The following is a 12,801-nucleotide window of genomic DNA, read 5'->3' as shown; positions in this document are numbered from 1 at the left end:
ATGTGGCAACAATTTTTCATCTTAGTTTACGGCATATCAACATGGTGTGGAGGGGTATTTGATGTTGAAACAACCATTAAACACGTAAAACATTAATTGAGAAAAAAAAATATTTTACCCATCTATATATTTATATGATAGGGTGTGTGCTATTTTCTGTGTGACGCTTACATCCGGGTCGTTTAATTGATATGTACTTCCATTTCTTGTAATAAATAATTTTACCTAGAATTCTTCATAAGTTTTGGTTTCGGTTTCAGTTTTGATTATAGCTGATGGCACTCCAATAATCTATCTTTTTAAAATAATTTTTTCAAGAATTCTTCATAAGTTTTGGTTTCGGTTTCGATTATATTTGAAGGAACTACAGTTATATATGTATGTATACACACACACACACACACACACACACACACACACACACACACACACACACACACACACACATATATATATATATATATATATATATATATATATATTGTAACACATGTGATAAGGGGGAGGAGGAGGAATTAAATAAAAAGCAAACAAAGGAATATAAAGAAATTTACGAAAAACAAATATTTTTCGTACATGTGAAAAGGATAAAAAAAAAGGAGACACAAAAATTGAACACAGCAGAATGTGAGAAAGAACCAAACACAACACAAGTGAGACTAAAAGAAAAAACAAATTACAAGGATGTGGAAGGGGTATCTTACTCTATTATCCAGAAATGCTGACGAAAAATATATCAATACATATAAAAAAATGTGACAAAATGCAGAACTCGCCAATTCTCTTCCCCCGTACCTCGCTTGCCCTTCTCTTTCTTTCTTTGTTCGCTTGGTACCCGGAATTAAAAGAGGTCAGAAAGTGTGTTGACCGGATGACCTGTCAACCGCTGGCTTTTTTCTGCTGAACGTCTTTTTCACTTCTCTCTTTCTCCAATACTCTCTCTCTCTCTCTCTCTCTCTCTCTCTCTCTCTCTCTCTTTCTCTCGTAGTAGGTTTGGTTTCTCTTTCTCTCTCTTTTCATTTTTGCCTCGGCAACAATCAAACAACAGCAACAACAAAAAAAAACGATACATTCTTCGTCGGCTTAAGACTAAATTTTGAAATTTTCTTTAAAACACATAATCCATTGTAAGGATTATATATATATATATATATATATATATATATATATATATATATATATATATATATATATATATATACACAGGGTGACCCCCAAAAAACGGGCCCCAACTCTAATTAGACCCCGTTTCTTAGTGTTTTGTCTGAATGAAATGAAACTTTGGTTATAACTAGGTTATTATATTCAAAACATCACCTCAAAACACTAGGGTCTTTGGCTTTTTTTTCTCCGTTCTACAACATATGTTCTAGATAGCCTCTATTTAGCTTTTTTTGGGGGGGGGGGGCACCCTGTATATATATATATATATATGCAGTTTTAATAAAAAAGCTACAATAATATCAGAGCGTCTTCATTTACGCTGAATATCTACAGAAGCCAACATCAATATACAATTACGTATTAATCAATACTCTCTGGAATTTCCACAGGCCCCACTAGTGCATAAGTGAGGCTGATGGATTCAACAAAATTTGGACCAGCTTTGATGATCCTATAGTCCATATTTACCTAACTCCCCACGAGAGAAAATTTAGACAGAAGTCGGCTTTTATTGATATTATTATTTAAAAAAAAAATATTTTCAATTTCGGAATCTTTTCAGATGAGGCTTCATAATTTGCTAATCGCCTGAGGCGCCTTGTCGAGAATGCCCATGGGGCTGCACGGGCATTTTCTGCAGAGTCAGAGGGCACCTCCTCTGGAGCGTTGAATTTTTCAATCCCACTTTCCGACCTTAGTGTTACAGTTCTTGTAGTGGGAGAGGACTAAACAACCACTTTCGCATTCAACCGTAAACTGAACGACACACTAACAGGAGGACGATCTTACACTTGTTCAAAACATGTAGTGGACAGTTTTCATTCATTTTGGTTCAGCTCCAAAGTGGCAAACCATCTTTAACTGGTTAACTTGAATACTGTACTAATTGGATGGTGTCAAGCTGTTAAGTTAACAGGCTGGGCAAAAACCACTGGAGGGCCAGATGTGGCCTGCGAGTCAGGGGTCGCCTGCCTCTGCTATAGACAGTCAAGTAGACACCGATTTCAACCAGAAAGTCAACTTGAGTTGGTATTGTTTATACAAATCGAGGATACACCTCGACAATGAGTCAAGCAGAGTCTTGGTACTTTTTACTAAAAGATGACTCTGTTTCTATCAGGCTGAGGTTTAGTTCTGTGCAGCACTGGGATATCCACCCTCCCAGGCTTTACCTTTTTTTTTTTTTTTAGAAAGTTTTAGTTTATTGCTAATTGCACGAGGAACCTTTACCTGGAGGAATGGCAATGGGACTGCTCGGCTGTTTTTTTTTTTTTTTTTTTTGTGAGCCCTGTTACACACGCCTCTTATGTGATTGCTTCACATCTTCCAGTAATGGGAGAGCGTAAATATTAGCTATCTATTATATGCTTTTATGTTGCTTGTTAGTAATTAGTAACCGTTCTGCATAGGTAGGATGTGCCACAATGTCGTCGTTTCATACAAGAGTTTGAGCACCAGTCAAAGGTCAGAGTCACTTAATATTATGGAGTAAGCTGATAACCTACTTCTGATACAATTACTGATTCCGATTTTGATTTTAAAATCGCCTAATCACCTAAAAAAATAGAATTTCATTTTTTTTATTTTACTTTTTTTTTGGTGGGGTGGGGGAGCAAAAATGATTTAGCAGATAGTCATAATCTACATTTAAATATAGATATTGTTATGAGGTACGTTGATATACTTGTTTCAGGAATGATGGACTTACCCAGGTACTATAAACATAGATAGATCTAACACGTTATTGGGTAGTGATTTGTGGCAGTTATAGCCCTAGAACCATGATATCTACTTCTGTAACATACTTTTGGTAATACAGTTTTTTGTTTACTATACCACCGTCTTTGTCTTGATAATAACCGACCTGATAAGCTACAACACTTACAAAAAAAAAAAAATAAATAAAAAATAAAAAATAACAAAGACCTGTCCCCTCAGCATCCCACCAAGAAAAAATATTTATATTTTATCCTAAATTTTGTTTGTTGAAAAGAAATTCAGACCGGAAGTGATGATGTCTCGGCCCAGAAATAAAACCCCCCCGAAAGAAACAAGCACTTGAACCAGAATCAAAACATATGTTAACCAAAGAGGATGTTTATTAGATGAGCTTTTCTGATGATGTACGTGTACTCTTCTCTCTCTCCCCTTATCCCTCCTTCAAACCCCTCTTTTCACCCTCTTTCACTCTTGATATCACTCTCTTGTTATTTCTTCCAACTTCTCTTCTTAATGGTCTTTTAACATTTCATCTCAAACATATTTTATATTTTAGATGAAAAAAAAATTAGATGAAAAAAAAATTAGATGAAAAAACACACAATAAAATAACTACAAAATTAATATAAGGTTTGTAAAATTACATAATAATCAGCAGCTCACAAATATATGTACAAATATATGTGCACGCACATTATTTCATGCCTTCACGTAAACTCTTATAAGATATGTTATGCATCAATTATTTACTTCAACGGTGTGTAATACTTTAGTATGTGAGTAGATCTAGGTAATAAATTATTAAAATATATTTATGGCAATTAAGCTACACAGAGGCTTCCGCATTTCATCCTCCCAGGGAATCGTCAAGCTAAAATGCACGGAATTCAGGTTACCGGATGTTTTTAAATAAACATGTGGCATTTAGTTTAGTTAGATAATCAATCAGATTAATTGTTATTCCCTCCAAGAGTTAAGGTTTCCATTAGCCAATGGCAGTGGTTCCCTCAAACAATTGTTCAGGTGATTTTTTTTTTTTTTTGCCTTTTCTTCTTCTTTTGTTTACCTTTTTTGTGAACGTGTCGAATTAATAGAAGACCTTATTTTAACACGTGAATGCTTGGAATACGATTTCTGTTTCCGTTTTAGTTGTTTGTCTAGTGTACTTTTCTATTTAATTATTGTGTTTTATTTAATTTTTCTTTTATGTATTGTTATCTTAAAGTAAATTTTTTTCTGTGTATACGGTTGTTTGCTATTTCATTTGTACAGTTTAATAGGTTTGTGGGTCTTTAAAGTTTAGAATTTCAAATTTCTCATTCAGAGATCTACACTGGTCGTATAAATTTCTACATGTACTGGCCTGTCATACTATTTTCTATATGATTATTGGCGATTATCTGCTTCCTATGAGCTGTTTTTATTCAGCATTTTTTGTTATTAAATGTGTTTTATAGTCAATATCTTGTAGTCATATCAAGTAGTACTTCTAGTTATTCAGACTTTTTTTGGATTAAATTTGTGGCATTTATTTTGTAGTGGATAAAAGTGCACGAGTTCTACAGTAACAGCTTTTCTCTTCATTATTAACTTTCTTACTTTTATTTGAGTGATTGCTATGAGGGCTTGGATTATTACTATTTCTAGTGATTATATTTTCGTTCACAGTTTTTTTTTTGTATTGTTGCTATATTAGTCACATTTTCATGCCTTTTGTATTTATTTTTATGAATTTTGTTATTATCTATTTTAAACATTTTTTCCTTAAAATGATGTGGCGCTACAACAAAATTTTACGAAGCTGTGTTATGATTATTGTTTCTCTATTATCGTTCAGTAAGAGAAATAAAAGTGTTCGGATAACTCTGATATTGTATGTGGAAAAAAAAATGAGTTGGTTGAATGTTACTTACATCTGGCAGGCTCAGCGACGGGGGATATTGTGACCAACTTGAATGTCTATCTACTTCTGATATCTATAGTCAGGATTGAGTAGGAGGGGTGGGAGGTGATTACAACCTATATATTCAGGGTTGGTCTCTCTATCCGTTCTTAGTCTGTACTGTGTTATCATAGAGACCAGACCGTTAGTCTTCTACTCCGGAATTTTAGATAGTTCTGTTACCAGACTCCGTTGGGCAGGTCGCTTAAGTAGGATTTCTTTTTTGCAACTCCGATTGCTGCCTGTGAAAAACCAGTAAAATAATCCAACTCCGACGGTATATATATAAACAATATATATATATAATTTATTACGGCAGCTAATACATTAATTGAATAAATATGCAACACACTCACGATTAGAGTTTAACGGTTAACAAACACATAAACATTACGACGCCATTTTTTTAAAAGAAGAGTTTGTTAACTCTGCCTTTTTATAAGGGAGATAACTTAACAAATTATATGCATATTAATGCCAATATAAAGGGAGACAACTTAACAGCCTGCACCTTTAAGCATCGCCCTTCAACCTTTTTTTTATTATGTACTGGTAGCATCTAATAAAATTTTCAGATACCAGAGTGGAAAAGTAAAAACATGAAAAAATAAAAATAAATATCAAGATCCAAAACGGAAATTAGACTATGGAAATGTAGTCAAGGTAATCCCTGTTCAAATTGGAATGCTTAGGACCATAACGAAAGCCACCATAAATAGCTTAATCAGATCGATGACAATTTCTCTTCCAATTTTGAAAAATGCTTGCCTAGTAGGAATAGCAAAAGCGTTAATGTATAGTTTGAATGCCTCAAGTCAAAGGAATTAACCTGATGTTAGAGAATGGATCGAGAAATTGAGGGAAGTGTGTAAATTATATTGTAGACACGTTTACAGGAAGTGACGGTCAGCTGATCAGATTTGCGTGTGAGCCACGTAATCAGGTTAGCTGAATAAAAGAGATTGGGTTTTGACATAGAATGGAAGAGATTGGGTTTTGACATAAATGGACGGCTTAACAGTCGTCTCCTCCCCTTCACTGGGGGGGGGGGGCGCTGACGTGTGTGGAAATAAGACTAAGAAGAAACCAGGCAAGTCAGAGATTCACTTTTCATCCTTCTGCGGTCGACATCTGGGTTGAATAAAACTATAAAACCAATTCATCGTTTTGGAGTGATTGAATCTTCGTCCAAACAGGTTCCTGTCTCCCCTCCAAGACGCAAGATGAATTCAGGTGGACCAACATCGACGACGCCTGAAGGTATGTCCAAATAATACATGTACCACACACACACACACACACACACACACACACACACACACACACACACACACACACACAAAAGCATATGAACAATTAAATATACAACAAATAGACAGAACAACTAGACGATCACATGACGTTCCCCCTTATTAGATAAATATATAACAAATACAATTTTGGTACCATTTTTGTTACTGTAACTACTTCTAAGATGATAACAATACAACACTGAAGTTCAGGAAAAAAAATCCAACTAAAAACATCAAAAAGTTGAGATTACTGAATAATAATAATAATAATAATAATAATAATAATAATAATAATAATAATAATAATGATAAACAATTCCAAAAAACTTTGAAAAAAGAATGGGAGAAATTGGAATCAGAAGGATGGCTGGAAAGATAAAACAAATAACGATAATGAAAACAGCTGAAATATTAATGAAAACCCTTGAATGTGAGCCAGACAAACTGCTGCAGAGGCAAAATATGATGAAGAATTACATGGAACCAAGAACATTGAAGCTGCAAATCTATAAGTTTGCTATCCCCCCATTACCCTATCATCGCCCCCCCCCCAAAGGTGCGATGCAACATAGCCGAGAAGGGTCAAGGAGAATGGAAAGACTAAGGAGAGAGTGCTGATCAGACCTCCGCTGGACAAGTGCAAAGAGAATTGGGAGCTTGATTCCAGTGGAGACCAATAGCCACTGCCAACGAGAAATCAATGGTAAGCAGCTGTTGCAATAATGCAAATTTATTTGCAAATGTTATAGAAAGAGGTGGAGAGTACTGGAAATCTGAAGAGGCTTGTTATCACTCAGGTTCCAGGGAACACCACAGGTTATTTTCAAGAAGAGATCTTTTATGACCTGTATGAAAGCTCTTTGTGAGCCACTAATAACAGCTACACAGACCAATGCAAGTAGAACCAACTACATTAAAGTTTAAATAGATAAAACACAAGAAAACAGTAAATGTAGACTCTGTGAGCAGAGAGACAAAACAGTAAACCACATAATAATTGAATGCAGCAAACTAGCCCAAAAGTAATATAAAGACAGGCACGATTACATGGAGAAGGCAGTGCACTGGGAACTCCACCTCAGATATGTTTATAAATGGTTAAAACACAAATCAGAGACATTGCAGGAAAACGAAAACTACAAAATTACTTGAGACATGGAGATACAAACAGATAAACCCGTCCGAGCAAAAAGATAGGATGTTATGATTAACAAGAAGGAAAAAACTGCCAAATTGTAGATTTTGCCATCTCAGCATAGATAAAGATGAAAGAGGCAAAAAACGAAAAAAAATGCGAAACTTGCAGAGAACTGAGAGGAATATGAATCATGAAGATAAACAATGTAATACCAATAATTGTGGGAGCACTAAGAACAATCCCCAAAAAACTTGGAAAAAAAAAAGAAAAGAAAAATCGGAATTGACGGGAAGACTGAAAAACAGCTAAAATCTTAAGGAAACCCCTTGAATGCAGAAACACGAGTAACAAATTCTAACCAAACTGCAACAGAAATAAAACAAAATGTGAAACCAAGAGAACTGGTACACCAAAAGTGAAATGTGCCTATTCCTTCTTTTCCCTCCCTCTTTCCCTTCCCTCCTCCCTTTCCCTTCCAAAAAAGCTGGCGTCAGTACGAATGGCACTGAACCAAATAGTTGAAGGGTCAAGAAGAATGGAAAGACCGAGGAAAGAAAGCACTAACCGTGCCAACACTGGATGAATGTGAAGAGGACTGGGACTTTTGGGGAGGCTTATTGTCATTCAACTTCTAGTGAAGATCAATGGCTGCTACTAACCAGAAACCAATGGTAAATGGTTGTTGCGATAATGCAAATTAATTTGCAAATGGCATCGAACGAGGTAGAAAGTACTAGAAATCTTGTCACTCAGATTCCATAGAACACCACAAGTTGTTCTCAAAGAGAATTCTTTGATGATGGCCAGTGTGAAAACTCCTAGTGAGTGAGTGAGTGAGTGAGTGAGTGAGTGAATAATAATAATAATAATAATAATAATAAGAAGAAGAAGAAGAAGAAGAAGAAGAAGAAGCTTGCCTGTTAGGAATGACGAAATTGTTGAAGTACAGCTTGAATGTCTAAACTCAAAGAATTTGGTGGTAGTCTGACTTTATTTGACTATTATACTTTGCTTAAAAATCAACCTTAGCTATAAATTCAAGGAAATTCAAGTGGCAGTCATGGTATTAAACATAATCTACCATGTATTAGTTATTTGGTACTTATGCAGAATAAGGATCGCGCTATCGTCAGAAATGCCAGAGGGTTTCAAATGAAAGTTTTATGGATTTATTTATTTATTTATTTTATTTTTATTTTTATTTTTTTTTTTTGCAAATGCTGGCCATATTTTTCAATGAAAATTATATTATTTCTTCTAAAAAAAGATAAGAAAATACAATGAATAATTATGGAACAATTTTTATAAAACTTTAAAAAATTCAAATTGAAATCAAGAAAAAAAAACACTCATTACAAAGTAAGTTTTATCTTTTGAATAACAACTTATAGCAAACAAAAAATTTATTTTTTATATGATTTTCTCGTTTTTATGTTTTTTTTTTATTCAAATCACTATAATTATTTATTTATTTGGCACTTATGCATTATGTGGACAGCGGCATTGTAAGGGAGTGATAACTCCAATTTCTTCTAGGTAAAATAAATAAAAAGCAACATTTTTTTTTTCTGAACAGAGAAATATTTGAAAACCAAAACATTTATAGTATAAAAATGTATATATATATATATATATATATATATATATATATATATATATATATATATATATATATATATAAATGCCATATATATATAAATAAATATTTTTGTCAAGGCCTGGAGGCCACTCGAGGATAAGGGTTAATGAGTGTACAGTAGTCAATGAGACAATTTCGTAGTAATCGTTAATAGTAGAAATTTGGTAAATTGGACTACTTAAGGGGACAGCTCATCAAGAATTTGTTTACGTTTGACTTGAAGGTGACCAAATTGTAGTCAGCTAGAAAGCAGGCTAACGGAACAGAGTTCCACAGGCATGCAGTTCTAGGAAAGCTTTGTCTATGGAATCTACATTAAGTTTAGGCACAGATAAAGAGTGGGGGGGAATTATTGATAGTGTTTTCAGCTAGATGAGTGTTTTTCATGAAGGTCAGGACATGGGGACTGTAGATTGGAGCTCAGACGAGCACTTGCTATGAAAATAATGATAAAGCAGAGACAGGCTCACAATGTCTCTTCTGTGGGAAAGAGGTTGCAGGGAAGAGAAAAGGGCATCCCCTCACTAGGCTATTTTGAACTGTGTCAAGGCAGGATAAGCTCTTTCTATCAACTCCTGCCCAGATGTGGCAACAGTACTCCATCATTGGACTACCTGGTAGAGAATTGCATCAGCAGTGAGATATCTTCTGGAGTGGTAGAACGATCCCACCATTTTCCCAGCGATCTTGGCAACGGATTTGATGTATGTGTTCTATTTCAGATCAAGAGTAAAGTTCAAGCCCAGAAACTTGTCAAAACATGGAGCCTTCCCAAGACGAGAGCCATTCATTTCAATTGATCCCAGATGGGGATCAGAGCATTGATGATGTAAAGATAGAAGCTTGGTTTTAGATGCATTAAAGTCACCAGTCATTTCTTTCTCCATTGTACCACATACTCAAGCTCAAAGGAGAGAGCATCAGAGAGAACTTGGTCATTTATGGCCTTTGATTTGTTGCCACAGGTTTTAGTGTCATCAGCATAAATGTCTATGAATGATCTTAGGATGTGATTTGAAAGATCATTGATGTAGATCAGGAAGAGAGTTGAGCCCAGGATGGACCTCTGAGGGATTCCAGCAATAATACTGTGAGCTTCTGATTTCTGTCCATCAACCACTACTCTTATGAACCTATCAGTGAGAAATGATTTAATAATTGAAAAGACATTTCCAGCTATACCGTAGTTAAAGATCTTATGAAGTAAACCTTTATGCGAAGAAAAGAAAGAAATGCTGAGGATGAAGTGTAACTCCGAAATATATTTATAAATTTCAAACAAAAATAAATATCTGTTTATTTTCATAATAATGTGTTGTTTTTGGCTTCAAACATATCTAATATGTATTTTATTGTATTTATTTGCTTCCTCACCAAAGCAAATTAGGCACAAAGCCGTTTTTAATGTGAGGTAAAAACCAGCTCCTCTAAAAGTAGGCAAAAAGGGGGCACTCTGGTTACCAAAAATAATAATTGTCCCAGTATAGAGGGTTTCCCCTCCATTGACTGGGATGAATTATCTTAAGTGCAGCATTTGCAGAACAGAACACTTTGATCCTGGCCCGAAGGCCAAGGTATTTATTTGCTCCCCCACCAAGCAAATTAGACACAAGGCCGATTTTTAATGTGAGGAGTGAAGGGGAAATGGGGACCAACTCCCCGGGGAGTACGGGAGCTTTATAGTGACAATTGGTATGAAGGGTTACCTCTACATTGACCAAGATCTTATATGTGGAATTACCCTCACATATGGTCTTTGCTTGCAGTATCTGCTGGAACAGATACTCTGGCCCGAAGGCCAAGAACAACATGTATTTATTTGCTCCCCCACAGAGCAAATTAGGCACTAGGCCGATTTTTAATGTGAGGAGTGAAGGGGAAATGGGGACCAACTCCCCGGGGAATAGGGGAGCTGGATAGTGACAATTGGTATGAAGGGTTGCCCCTACATTGACCAAGGTCTTATATGTGGGGTTTCACCCACATATGGTCTTTGCTTGCAGTATCTGCCGGAACAGATACTACACTTTGATGCTGGCCCGAAGGCCAAGAACAACATGTATTTATTTGCTCCCCCACTGAGCAAATTAGGCACAAGGCCGATTTTTAATGTGAGGAGAGAAGGGGAAATGGGGACCAACTCCCCGGGGAGTAGGGGAGCTGGATAGTGACAATTGGTATGAAGGGTTGCCCCTACATTGACCAAGGTCTTCCTGGTCCGAAGGCCAAGAACAACAGAAAAAAGGCAAGCTTCTATTTTATTTTATAGATTATTTTTGCTGAGGTGGTTGACTACCTCTCTATTTAACAGATTCCAGCAACTTATGACGCACAGGAGACTTATTGGTCTGTACTGAGAGTGAGATGAGTAATCACCTGAATTCTTAAATACAGGACATACTGATGAGATTTTCCAGAATTTTTGGAAGCAATTTTCCTTAAACAGCTTTGTAAGTATGAGAGTTATTTCTGGTTGAAGCTTTTTCAGCACTATAATTTGAATGCCATCAGGGCCAATTTCTTTACTGGAATCAAGGTTTTTGATTAGCTTGGAAACATCATGCACAGATATTTGTATGTCACATAGTATGTTTTCTAATATCGGAGGAACTAGGGGGGGGGGTGACGCCTTTGGTCGCATAGAGTAGAATTAGCTGCAAAGTTCTTGGCAAAGAGTTTGGCTTTCTTTGAAGATGACGAGAATTAGCTCATGACCCTGTTTGCTATTTGCCAAACCTGGTGGGAACCAAGTTGCTGCTCAGCTACTTCGAACTTAACAGACTGAGCATATAATTGGTACATACCATACATAGAGATGGTAGTAAGGATCTGTGTTGGAAGTTGGAGTTCTGGGTTTAATCGTGTATTTTTTCTAGAGACTTTTCATGATTGAGTTTTGGGATTTGTGGAACAAGTCAACAGACTTGGTTAGAGCAAGGCAGAGGGGGGAAGTAAGAGAGAGAAAAAAAAAACCCAAAGAAATATCCTTATTTATTTTATTTTATTTTTTGTAGCACATGATAAGGTGAAGCTGTAACAATTACCTAATAATATGGGATCGACAAAATATAATTGTAAAAACATTTATTGAAAAGTATGTGTAAGAAAATATAATTTTAAAACAATTTTTGAATTAAGCAACATTGGATTCCCCCTATCCAGAGACAGTTTTTGAATTAAAGTAAAATTGGATGTTTTTCGAACAATTTAATAATTTAAATGAAACACTTTTCTGAAAGAAAGCAACATTGGATTTTTTTTCCTAAACATATTTTGAATATAAGTAAAATTGTCACTGTAAAAAAAAAAATAGTTTTATTTTATTTTTTTGTGGCACCTGTTGAAGGGTCAGCAAAGTTATAAATGCTATACATTATTGTTTTATTTTTTAAATTAATAATTAATTTAAATGAAATGAAATTAATGAACTTGGTCAACTTATTGTCAGGTTTTAAAATAAAGTTTCTGGAGAATTTTCCTAAAAGTATGAATTATCGTCCCCTGTTCTTTAACTGAGAAGAGCCACCTGGCAACAGTTTAGTGAAACACAAAAAAAAAAAAAAAAAAAAAAAAATTCGCTATCAGTGTTGCAGAAGTGCTATTTATTTATTTATTTTCAATAATAAAGCGATGGTAGCAAATAAATGTTTTCTTAAATTGACGTTGGTTGCTGTGATTTCACTGGTTCAGTGTTTTGGCACCTTCCAACGTTTTATATAAACTGTCTTGAAAATTCTGACGATAGCACAGTTCTTAGTCTGCATAAGTCCCATTTATTTTATTAATTTATTTAAGTTTAATGTTAGTTTAAGTTTTCAACAAGTCGTGATGGTTTAGAGACATGGTAGATATCTAGATAGTGGGTTAGGGTTGAGGGTTGTGGTGATGACTCATTATGGTTCACCAA

Source organism: Euprymna scolopes, chromosome 19 (genome assembly GCF_053919585.1).
Source record: "Euprymna scolopes isolate OS-2025 chromosome 19, ASM5391958v1, whole genome shotgun sequence".
NCBI classification, from domain to species: Eukaryota; Metazoa; Mollusca; class Cephalopoda; order Sepiida; family Sepiolidae; genus Euprymna; species Euprymna scolopes.
The sequence above is the reverse complement of the archived record's forward strand: the minus strand, read 5'-3'. Positions refer to the sequence as shown.